This window comes from Protobothrops mucrosquamatus, unplaced genomic scaffold (genome assembly GCF_001527695.2).
Source record: "Protobothrops mucrosquamatus isolate PMUCROS unplaced genomic scaffold, P.Mucros_1.0 scaffold757, whole genome shotgun sequence".
NCBI lineage: Eukaryota > Metazoa > Chordata > Lepidosauria > Squamata > Viperidae > Protobothrops > Protobothrops mucrosquamatus.
In genome coordinates this window covers 346,117-359,182 of record NW_015387027.1, presented here as the reverse complement: position 1 = coordinate 359,182, position 13,066 = coordinate 346,117, and the positions used below count along the sequence as shown (strand labels likewise).

At 45.0% G+C, this 13,066-nt stretch overlaps 1 protein-coding gene across 1 annotated transcript in view; it reads right to left on the bottom strand.

Moving 5' to 3' along the window:
* Positions 1-13,066, bottom strand: part of PAPPA2 (pappalysin 2) — a 162,657-nt gene that overhangs the window by 116,113 nt on the left and 33,478 nt on the right. The gene's annotated exons all lie outside the window — the stretch shown is intronic.

Here is a 13,066-nt window from a genome sequence, read left to right as displayed (position 1 = left end):
AAATAAAGTATCATGCACAATATAGCACGGGATGAAAAAATTGCAACAGAAGTAGGATCCTATTAATTTTGTTACATCAAGGCTACAAAACTTATCAGCTCCAAAGCCTGGTCACAAGCTCTTCCATTCCCTACCTGGATTTTGTGTTCCAGGTAGGAAGTTTTTCACGTCTCTGGTGGACCCTATTTGGATTGAGGTCCATCATATTTAGAGAGTTATCTCTATCTTATGTAGAGGGACTTTGTTGTGCACAATAATTTTTTCTCTATTTTTTAAATCATTGCTCCATAGAAGCAAAAAAAAAATGGAACAACTACATGATAAATATAACACAGATATCCAATCATGAACCTTTTCACAAGAGAGGAACCAGATCGTTAGAAAATCCAATCAAGGAAAAAAAGAAGCAACTCCTTGGAGGAACTTTCCTTTCTGGTATCTCCATTAGTGTCTGGCAATGTCTTAAAAGAAATATCTCCATAAATTTTATGTACTTATACTTATCCATTATGTTCTCCCCACTACAGCTGCTAATCAGAGGAGCCACTGAAATTATCAGCATATTAATAAGTTGTTAGATGCTCTATTTCAGTGATGGCGAACCTTTTAGAGACCAAAAACTGGCCCCGCCCCTGCCCCACCCCTGCCCCACCCACTCCACCCCCTGCCCCACCCCCACTCTGTCCCACCCTGCCTGCCCGCAGGGCCACTCACCGCCTCCAGGGCCCGCTGCAGATCGCCCAGGCAGCTCAGCAGTGCCATGGCAGCCACGCCCTCTGCCCGCGCCCCGCAGCATCAACTGTGTACGATGGGGCGTGAGGGCAGAGTCTTGTCTACGCTACCTGGCTGCCATGTCCTTGGCTGAGCTGCTCCGCGTGGGCCACGCTTGGGGCGACTCTCCTCCAGGGGGTTGCTGGTGAGGACAGGGTCGCGGGCGGAGACAAGGCTGGGGCAATGGCACGTGTGCCCACAGAGAGGGCTCCAAGTGCCACCTCTGGCACCCGTGCCATAGGTTCACCACCACTGCTCTATTTTAATGCTATATTAAGGAGCAGCCAGTGAAAAGAGAAAAAAGAATCTAGGAAAAATTATTTTACTTATTTTAAACAACAACAATCAATGACATGTGCATTAATCAAGAGTTTCCTTAAAATTCTGGTCCTTACATACAAGTGCCTGCCCAGCTTGTTCATTCAGTATAATTTTACCAAATAAGGTTAAAACATACAAATTTACCATTGCTTCTGTTATATAAAGGGAGAAGTGGGGACTCTCTAACATGAAAACCAATCAATTATTTCCAAATTTTCACAGCACACTTCTCCCATTTCCAGCTCTTTTTCTTTTCCATCTCATCAACCGAGAAGCGATGCACCCAAAAGATCAAGTTAAGCCATCAATGGCACAAGATCCATTTCCAAAAGGTTTTGGGGTTTGTTTTAATATTTTCTTATTCTCAATAAATAGTAAAAAAAAAATAATCCACAGCTTTTCAATGAAAGCTTTTCCTCTGTCTTACATTTCTTCTTTTCAAGTTGAGAAGTTAACATTTCTATCGTTGTAAAAAAACAAAAACAAACCAGAAGCTTCAATGCTCATTCTAGTATCAGGTTTCAGCTTCTGTGCAATCACAGGTTTGAAAATGTACCAGTGAAATAGCAGGAGGAGAACAAGGAAAATGAGATCAGGATAAACTGAAATAAAATGGAACAAATAAAAATAATGCAAACAATTCTAATAAGCAACAGCAGTGATACTCTTGACACTAGAGATTTCTGCACAAATCTTTTATGTGAACAGGGCTACAATTAGAGGAATTTGAATGCCCACAATACTTCCCATTTCCTCCTCTTTCTCCTCTTCTTTGCCCATATAACTGGGCCACAAATTGTTTTCCAAACATTTTGCTTCCTAAAAAACTTTTGGTGATTATGATAGACTCTTTCAAACAGAACACAAATATAATTTCAGAATGACTGTATCATGTAGGAACTTTGAGAAATATGAAATTATCTTTTAGTGACTATAATATATTCAATTGCATAATATTTCTGGCATGCTGCATGAGTTCAGCAGGGCCCCAAAAGTTTATTGTTGTTTGTACTCAATGTCCATTGCATCTTGCTGCAGTGTCCAACAATAATCAGCTAGCACTGATGGATTCCACTAGTCCTGATACTATTTTTCCATTGTGCAATATCTTATTCACTGCATCTAGATTTTTGAGAAAGAAGTGTAAATGCAAAAAAAAAAAAAAAAGATTCTTCAGTGACATGTTGCACTTCATGGTCTTGTATGCTGTAAGAAGTTTATCAGCCAGCTAAATGCAGTTTGGTGCTCTGCAGTTGCCAAGAATATTCTCAATAACATCCTTGAATGCTTTGCAGGTGATTTTCTCTGGCTCCACTAACAGATCTTTAAGCCACTTGTCATTAACACCATATGGTATTTGATCTGTGGAGCAAGGTATCTCATCTTATGCCTTCCTTAATCTTGGCATCAGTTATTCTTGAAAACATCTGTCTCAAATAACAAAAACCTTCATCTGCCTTTACCTGTTCATTATTTTCATAAAATTTTTCATCAGTCCAAGTTTTATGTGAAGCAGAAGCCAAAATATCTTTGTTGAATCAATGTGGTTCATGTGCCACATTTTCTGGTTCTAGAACCAAATTATTTCATAATGGCCGTTTCTTTTTAATCTAATTAAATAATTACATAATTCACATATATAACAATGCTATTGGTTAGCAGCCAAAAATCTATAAGATACATCTATAAAGGCTTCATGTGGGCCTACTAACACACAAAGCCCCTATAAACGTAAGAACACTGGCATTGACATCCCTTAAACTCCACTGAAAATGTTATCTAGCCTGGTAACGAAATGTTTGGAAACCAACCCACAAGCTCGGAGAATGAACCTCCACCCTCATATACCTAAAAAATTTCAGGAAGCAAAATCTTTGTTGTCTGATAGAAACTATGGAGAAATTATCAAGGGATGTATGTGAACAGAGCAAATGCAGTGTCAAAATACTTTTGGCTTGTTCATTTACAGTTTTGTCCTCAAGATTTCACAGGCCAAAAAAAATAGTACAGAGAACATGCAGAAGCATCATGATGAACCCATAGCCATTGCTGAAAACTAAATCAATGTATAATAATCATTTCATTTCATCCATTAAGGGATTCTCTCTCTGAATGGCAAACATTCGGTCATTCTATGCACAATGACTTGGTTTTCTAGAACCCTCTCAACAAACATCTAAGTTCTAAGTTCTTCAAGTTCACAGGCCAACATTTTTATGTATCAGTAACAGAAATCTGGTCAGATAAAATATACCTAATGCACAGATCAATACAGAATAGAAAGCATTAATTTAAAAAATCAAAAGTGTCCAACCTCTGTAAATCTATTGTTTTGCCAATCTCAAAATGTGGTAGACCTGATGAAAACCACTGCTACCATTTCTTTGAGAATTCTTTTTTTAAAAAATGGGCATACTTGCTTACCACAAAATTAATGTAACATCTGGTTTGGTTCTGAATTAAATTGTGGAACAGGGTGTGATCTCTTATCAGAATGAACTTAACAATCCTGGTGATGAAAGGGATGGAATCAGTATTTTCAGGACAGGAATTTCAGTTCAATTATCTGATCACTCATTAACCTATCTTTGGTGAAACAATTATAAAATGGAGAATGAAAAGATATACTGATGTCGACCCCAGTGGTGAATTGCCTTCAGATCCAAAATCTTCCCCATGTCTAAACCGATGTATATTAAGAGGGAGCTCAAAGCATTTTTATTGCTATAAAAAGATTACCCCTTCCTCACAGATGAACGGAAGGCAAGCAAACAACCACTTAAAAAAAAAAGCAAAACAAATGTCTGTCTTATTCCTACCCAGTGGTTGTTAATTCCTACATGTTCTGAAGAAAATTAATAAAATAACCAGGTGCAAAATAAATAGGACTGTTCAAAAGAGGCTTTACAGTTTAAGAAGCTGCCAATGGGGATGATGCTTTTTCAGGCAATTTCTCACCTATGTGAAACAGATGATTTTGACAAGAGATTCACTGGGGCTCAAAATTTTGTTTAATTAACTGGTTCCTTGAGAAAATGATGCTAACTAAATTATTTTTAATTAAGAGGAAATTAAAGAATTTGAATATAGTACATCTGTTTTAGTCATTGGGAATCAGGTGTCATATCAATTTATTATCATGGTTGGTTGAACGGTCAGCTGATATATAGACTGGAATTGGTCTTTTTATCCACCTATCAAGACCTTCCCAAGAACCCAGGATAGACAAGATACTGTTGTTTGATGATGTTAAATGTATCCACAAAAGTTACACAAATGCATGCATTAGTATATTTATACATACATGCAAAAAAGTTGCTAGAAATTTGCTTGAAAAATCCACAAGCAGTAAAGTACACTCAGATAAACTTTTCAATTGTAACTTTGAATGGCCTGTAGATGATGTCACAACTGCTAAAAATCTATTACCACTCTCTTTTGCATCTGGATGTAATTTTAAAACAGAAGCAATATTAATTACATATTCCTGACAGCCTCCAAATTCTGTATGCCAAATTCAAAGTCAGGAGTCTCTACTTCCATTTGCAAATTGCTATTCCTTGAAATGAATTGTCCCTTCAAACTCCACAATCTCCCAACCACTGTCCTTAAGTGAAGAAGCAGGTGGGAAGGAAACAGGGGAGGAGAGTTCAGTTTATGTGAGAAAAGGTAACAAGACCAGAAGGAAGCATTTCAGAGATTCCATCTTAACTGACTCACTATTAATTAGCCAGGAAATTTACTCTTTCATTTTTAAAGATTATGTTTTTGCCCTAAAGCAGGGATGTCAAACTGCCGGCCCACAGGCTGGATGCATCATAGCGAAACCGCGCCCACCTCATTGCCGGCAATGGCAAAAAAGTCGTGATACGTTGCGACACGTCATGTGACGTTGCGAGTTTGACAGCCCTGCCCTAAAGCCTTTCTGAAATTCATGTAGTTCTCACTTCTTGTGTTTGACAGCTATGTGAGGCTTGGCAGAAGAAACTCATTCTATCTTTCCTACACATAGATTTATTTTATCGTACTATGGAACACTATGTAACAAACTGTAGTAACTGCTACTACAGATTTTCCCTCACATGTACAGGGATATAAGAACAAGGGAAACAAGAACAGGTTTACATTACAGTATGCACAGAAAATGTGTGGCATATATTTCAACAAATGACAAATGATTAGCTAAAACAACCACTGAAGTCATAAGATTTTATTTATAGGAAAGCTTCTAATTATGCAGCTACATACAAATACCCAAACAGAGGTTAAGTTGTGCCTGAGCCAACTTTTCATGCCAATACTAATTTTAAAAAAAGAGTGAAGTAAGATTGTATACTTGCCTTTCTCTTTTTAAATGTTTATATTAATGCCATAATTAAACCTCTTGAAAACACTAGCTGCTGTCCACTCAAATTGGGCAATCAACATATCTTAGTACTATACAGTACTAAATGGGGCGTTGTCTTACCTGAACGCCTTTTCTCAGCACGGAGATGGAGACTCCACCATTGGGTAGTAGACTGTATTCCTGCCCAATCAGATCAAGTCAGCCAAAGTTGCCACGCCCGTCCTGGACCCTAGACTCCAGTCTTTGACGCGAGCGTAGCCATTGACTGACAGCAAGACGTTGTGGCTCACCAAACTAACAGACCCAAGGCCAAATGACCTAAGAGGGTGGGAGGTGGAGTCTCCATCTCCGAGCTGAGAAAAGGCGTTCAGGTAAGACAACGCCCCTTCTCCAGCACTTGGAGATGGAGACTCCACCATTGGGACATACCAAAGCCTACTGTCCCTAAGGGTGGGTAGTAGACTGGTCCTGAGTGGCACTTTGGTGTAAAACTAGTTGGAGAACTCACCGTCCGAACAAAGCCTTAGCAGAGGCGAACTTATCAATTTTATAGTGCCGAATGAAAAGAGAAGGTGAAGCCCAGACGGCTCCTCTACAGACCTCCGAGATGGAAGCCTGAGTGGCCCATGCCACAGAGCTAGCCGCACTTCTAGTAGAATGGGCTGCAATCCCGTGTGGAACCGGCAGTGACTCAGCCTGGTAAATCCTGGCGATGCATGCCCATATCCAACTTCCCACAGTGGAAGAGGAAATTTCCGACCCCTGTTAGAGGAGTGTAAAGAAATGAAAAAGGGCTTCTGACTTTTGAAACTCAGCGGTCCGCGAAATATAGTACCGAAAAGCCCTGCGGACATCCAGACTATGCAAATGCTGCCCCAACGCATGCGATGGGCTGGAACAGAAATAAGGCAACACTATCTCCTGTGATCTATGGAACAGGGAATTGACTTTCGGGACGAAGACAGGGTCGAGGCGGAGAATTACCCTAACCTGTTGAAAACACACGAAGCATCCCGTATTGACAATGTCGCCAATTCCGAAATGCGACGTGCAGACGTAATTGCCATCAGGAATGCCACCTTGTGGGACAGTACACGAATGTCACCCGTCCTGAGTGGCTCAAAGGAAATCTGTTGATGGCACGAAGCACGCGTGGCAGTTTCCACGAAGGGTACCTGTGCACCACCGGGGGTTTGTTGATGGCGGCCCCCTTAAGGAACGACCGTATCAATTGGTGATGACCTAGTGATTCTGCAGTCGCAACTGAGGACCGTGTACAAAGTTGCAACCTGTCTGCGCCACGTGTGAGGAACTAATCCCTTATTTAAACCATCTAACCAGTAGTCCAAGACAATTGGAATAGTCAGTTCCGTGAGCGACAAATGTCCGGAACACCAAAATTGGGAATGTTTTCACACGGCCTCATAGATGCGGTTCGTGGATGAACGGCGCGATGCCTGAATGACTGTGATGACCCCCGGTGAGCAGAGGTCTCTAGCTAAGATCGAACGCTCAAGCGCCAGGTGGCTAATTTGAGCCATTGTGGGTCCTGACGTCGAACGGTCCCTTGACTGAGAGATATCTGTTCTGGTGAAATCCGCCAAAGTTCCTCCAGGGAAAGATTCACCAGGTCGGTGAACCAAGGTCTCCTGGGCCAATAAAGAGCCAACAGGAGGAGTTCTGCTCGCTCCCGAAGAAGCTTGCGGACCACGGCTGGAAGAATAGGTAGAGGAGGGAGGCGTAAAGGAGACCCATAGGCCAAGGGCTCCGAAGAGCGCCCGTTTGTTCCGCTCCGACCATCGAAAGGTGTGAAAGGAAGCGATCCAGCTGTGCATTGAAAGGGAACGCGAAGAGTTCCACTAGAGGAAGACCGAAACGGTGACAGATTCCCCGGAAGATCCTCGGGTGTAGACACCACCCCGAGTGGTCTATTGTAGAACTGCTCAGAATGTCAGCTTGTGTGTCCGCGACCCCCGATATACAATCGACCTGATGGGACCAGATTACGTTCCGCTCACAGACCCAGTAAAGGAGCCTCGGCCAACAGGCTTCGAGGCCGGGTACCCCCTTGGCGATTTACATGGACCTTGGCCGCCACATTGTCCGTGAGGACCAACACGTGGCGCCCTCTCACTAGGTGACAAAATGGCGAAGAGCTAGATGAATGGCTCTCAACTCTAGCCAATTTATGTATTGTGTCACAGGCCCGGTGCCGGCCAACGGCCCTGTGTCCAATGTTACCGAAGATGTGCCCCCCAGTTAAACAAACTGGCCTCGGTCGTGAGTACAATCCAGTCCGTCTCCTTGAAACCAAACGCTCTGAGTATGGCTGGAGAAAGCCACCACCTGAGGGAGCGTAATAGTCGTTGGAGGAAGAACTACCCTGTGTCGTGAGGCGCCGAGGTTCCTCCTCTGAAAAGGGAGCAAGAACCATTGTAGCTCCCTGGAGTGGAGCCTGGACCATGGGACGATCACTATGGCCGAGATCAACTTCCCTAACAGCTGGGAGAGACTGCCCAGTGTTACCAATCGACTCCTGTGCAGCAGAAGGATCGACACCCTTATGCTGTCTCTGCGATTTTGAGACAGGTACACCCGACATTCCATCGTGTCGATAATGGCCCCCCCGGAGCAAGAGCCTCGTTGTAGGCGCCAAGTGGCTCTTGGGAAATTCACCGCGAATCCGTGGTCCTGGAGCAGGTTTATTACCAGTTCGAGATCCGCCACGGCCGACCGGGTGGATAATGACTGAATTAAAATATCGTCCAGATAACCCTGGACTCTGACTGGCCTCAACCGGAAATGTGCTGCCAGGACCGCCAGAACCTTGGTGAACACCCTGGGAGCCGATGATAGACCAAATGGAAGTGCCCTGTACTGGAAGTGACTTCCTTTGTACTCGACCGTAGAGACCGTCGATGGGTCAGAGAGATAGGAATATGAAGGTACGCCTCCGTGAGGTCGATAGACATCAGGAGGTCCCCTTTCCTGACGCTTCCTAAGATGGAACGGAGCGTTTGCATCATGAATTTGTGATAAGCGATATGGAAACCCAAGTTTGTTTGAGATCTAGAATAGCCCTCCATCCTCCTGATGTTTTCGGAACCACAAAGAGGATGGAGCAAAATCCCTGGCCTCTCTGGCCCAGTGTTACGGGCTCTATGGCTCGTATGCGTAACAAGTGTTGGACTGCATCGTCCATCAGCCTTTGTTTTGAACGGTTTCGGGGGTGCGGACAGGAAAAAGGAACCGATTTGGGGAGTGGGAGACGAACTCCAACCTGAGACCATGGTGAATGGTGTCGAGCACCTACGTATCTGTGGTGGTTGTCTCCCATTAGTGGGCGAACAGATCAAGTCAGCCCCTTATGGGAGGAGTCGCCGATGAGTCACCTTGAATGGCGAAAAAACCTGTTGTTCCCTCGAGAGGACCGTATCCCATGAGGTTGTTGCCTGAGCTCAGGATTGTGCCTATCAGGTTGTCTATCCTGACTGTCCTGCCTGGGAGGAAATGAGCGAAATTGTTGGGTTTAATTATCTCGCTCCCCACGAAGGACTGCCTTCGTGGGAAGTAGCTAGACCTTGTTTTGCAGTTTTAGCAAGTCTTTAAGGACCTTGCGTTTATCTTTGTCTTCCGCTAAGTAGGGATTCAGAAAATCCCCAAACAACTTAGAACCCTGATAAGGAGCGGCTGCTAATTTCCATTTGGACTTAGCGCCCGCTTGCCAATGTTTCAGCCAGAGCATGTGGCGTCCAGTTATATTGGATGCCAAAGCTCTTGAAGAAACCCTGGCGGCCTGTGAGGAAGTGTCCAACGCATGCTTGGTAATAGCCACCATCTTACTGAGGTCCAGGAGCGTGCGGACCTCCTTCGCTGGAATCCGGACTTGGAGTTCCCAGAGTCAGGTGAGGGCGGTCCTACTGAAAAAAGGGGAGGCGGAGGTATCAGCCCTGATCGCCCGGGTGGTCATCTGGTGCATCCTCTTATAACTGGACTCGCACTTGCGATCCTCGGCCTTAAGGGCTTCTGAAATACGCCGGTTATGGCAGTGACTGATACCAGGGCTCCCAATGGTTCGTCCACCTCCGGAACCCTCCAGAGCCTCCTCCAGCTCCTGGTCACAGTATACAGGTTTTTTGTCCAAATTAACTGACAAGGGAATCGAAGTCGGAGATGACCACTGTTTCCTGATAACAGTCAGGGATAAGAAGGACAGGAGATACGGTGTTGCTACGTAACCGGTTCTACGTAACCTGGAGCCGTCTTCGCATCAGGCGGAGCGGAATCCTCTACAGCTGCGGAACCCTGTCCCAGATGAGCCCTGGACGTGGCCTTGCGCAGTATGGAAACAAAGAAAGCAGGGTTAAATAAGCCAGCAAACATGGGTATCTGTTGAGGTACCTGTTCTTCCTCTGACTGGATCTCCTGTTCAAGAGGGGAATGGATGAGGTATGAATTCTCAAAACACAAGACCCAGATGGAGACGATGAATTATGATGGGTCTCATCCTCTAACCATGGGACAGGAGTTGGAAGTGGCCTAACGGCCCGCTTTCTGGCATCCAGAGCACGGTCAACCTCCTGTGTGAGCAATAGAGCCAGACGCTCTTCCGAAGGGAAGGGAATCGGGTCAGCCGGGCGAAACCCTGCCGCATTAGGGGTAAACGTGGCCTCAGGAACCCCCTGCGCTGTCCTTGACAAGGAAGGCTGGGAAACAAATGAACATCCTCTTGTTCTGCCCTGCGTGGTAAAAGGGAATGACTCCCCACCCGACTAAACACCCCTAGGTGAGGCTGATACTCCAAGGAGTAAGTAGAGGACTAATCCCGTGGACTCATATGTCTCTATTCTGGCTCTCTTCTGCGTTCTGGAAAAACTCCTTTTCCCAAGGCTTGGTGTCTCCTGGTAGCCTGTTTATCAGATTGTTTAGTAATTTTGGAGGTAGATCGCCCCTTAAGGGTCGCTTTACCAGTGCCTTCCAGACCGAGCGAACCCGATGAGGATGGCTGGGCACCCAATGAGGAAGACAAAACAGTTTCCTCCATTCCCCGATGACAGTGGAATACAATAAAGGGCTCCTGTCGTCTGGAGAACGTTAAAATCTGGGTAAGGACAGACGGACTACAAGGGACGCCTGTAACCCAGATACAATTCCCAGTTGGATAAGGACAGGTACTCTGATGGGGCACCTGGAATCCAAGGGATGATATTAATGTACGAGTAAGGACAGACGCTCTATAGGGGTCGCCTGGAACTCGTATCTAAATGCTGGGATAAGGACAGACACTCTATAGGGGTTGTCTGGAATCCCAGTCAGTGCCAATTGTAAAAAAACAAATTAAAGGACCAGGAGACTTCAAACCAAAGAAGAAGTAGTTAACTGAGACTGAAGGTTGATTGAATAATTGAGAAGCAACAGGTGCTCACTAGATATATAGGGAGGGATATACAAAAATGGCGGCCGTTAAGATAAATGGTGGCCTGCCCTTGATTTAAAATTCCTGTGATTACTCCAGCCCTTGTTGGAATTAAGGGATGGAAATACTGTTAAAGGTTTTCAGTCAACAAACCAATTTTACTTGTTTCCCCCCCCCCAAGGAAATCAGAGTGAAGGCCTGGCTGAAATGTATGCTGCCCAAAATGGCGGCCGCGGCCTATAACCAGGGACCGCGAGGTCCAAAATGGCGACCTCCCACGATTCTGCCCGCAATGAGGCAATAGAAAACGAACTCACTGCCTGTTGTCTCTGCAACGCGAACAAGCAACGGAGAAAAACAGCAAAGAAAACGTTCCCTCGCTCTCCGATCAGCCCGCTAGATGCCTGATCGGGACAGAGGCTGCACGCGCGCGCGCGCGCACCTCCAGGCGCTCCCAATCTCCAGAAGAAGGCCTAGCAACAAACAACAGGCCCCGGGCTGCCTCCGCAGCTCCGCAAACGAAATAACCGCGATCGGTTGCCTCGCGCATCCAATCCATCCACGGAGCTGCAAATGCAAGCTCCGTAAAACAGAAGACTCCGGAGACCAACGGCCGTTGGTCTCCTTCCGAAGGAATCGGCAGAAAATGAAGAAGCACCCCCCCCTCCCGGGCCTTCCCAAACCTCCCGACAGCCTGTGGAGCTGCAGCCGCAAGCTCAGTCGGCTCTGAGGAATTTGAAGACTAACAGCCGTTAGTCTCCTACCGGTAATTTTAGTGTGAGGGGTGAATTTTTCGAGGCTAACAGCCGTTAGCCTCCGTTTGAAAGGCCCGGTAGGGAATTTGGAGGGGGGGAGGAGAGACAGAGAGGGAGGAACCCCTTCCTTGGAAAGGCCAATTTTAAAGGCTCAATACCCCTAATAGAAGGGAAGGAGAAAGATTATTTTAAAAGGAAACCCAATTAAAGAAGGGGAGTGGAAATTCCACCATTGAGTAATAATACCTGCCTAGAGCCAAACTTGCAACGTCTGTCTTGGGCAAGATCAAGTCAAAGACTGGAGTCTAGGGTCCAGGACGGGCGTGGCAACTTTGGCTGACTTGATCTGATTGGGCAGGAATACAGTCTACTACCCAATGGTGGAGTCTCCATCTCCAAGTGCTGGAGAATCACCAAATTTAGTAGTGCATTAAAGTAAATACAATTCATCCAAAAGCCACCCAACTGTATTTCTGTTATAATACACTAACCTTATGTCATACATAAGACTAGGTATTTTTTTTTAGAAATTTCTGAAGCTATGATGAGCTACCTAGAGAGCCAGAGGATATTGATAAGGGGAAAGAAAGTACAAGGCACAAGCAGTTATACTTATCTGTTATGGGAACAGCTCTCGTTGACTGGTCTGCTGTTAGTGAGGAACCTCAACGAGGCAAGAAACTGAAATCACTTAAGACACACTTGAGATTCCCACTGTACGGAAAGAGTCAACTCTCTGATACATCAAAGTACGGCTGAATTCTTGTGTCAGACTTTATTTGTGGTGATGGTGTGGAGACTAAGGAGAGGCTTACCAGTAATTTGGAAACTCCTAAGCAAGAGTGTTCCAAAGATGTGCAAGAGGTGGCTGCCACAAAGAAGAGGGGATCAAATTATTCTCCAAAGCACCAGAGGGAAGGACGAGAAACAATGGTTGGAAACTGATCAAAGAGAGAAGCAACCTGGAATTAAGGAGAAAGTTATAGGTTCTCCTGCTTGAGCAGGAGACTGGACTAGAAAACCTCCAAGGTCCCTTCCAGTTCTATTCTATTCTATTCTATTCTATTCTATTCTATTCTATTCTATTCTAAATCTATGTTTAATCTTAAGATCTCAATAGAAGCTGAATCTTATACATACAAGTCTGAATGACACATGTATAAAACAGGCAAAGCTTATGACACAATAGTGTAACGCTCACTGAATCACTGCCTCCCCTCCCCAGCAATGCATCTGTATATACTGATAGTAATAGGTCTGTTGTGTTCTTTTGTATTCCCCCCCCCTTAATCCCCTATGCGCATCCTGATCACCCATTAAGGGTGATTGCCCTTCTCCATCTGCATACAGTTTCATGCCCGTTGCTGGTTGGCTAACTAGCAACGGGGTCTTACCAGCCAATGGAATTGTGTGATTACAAGCCAGGGGAATCCCATAAAAGAGGGCTCCCCTGGC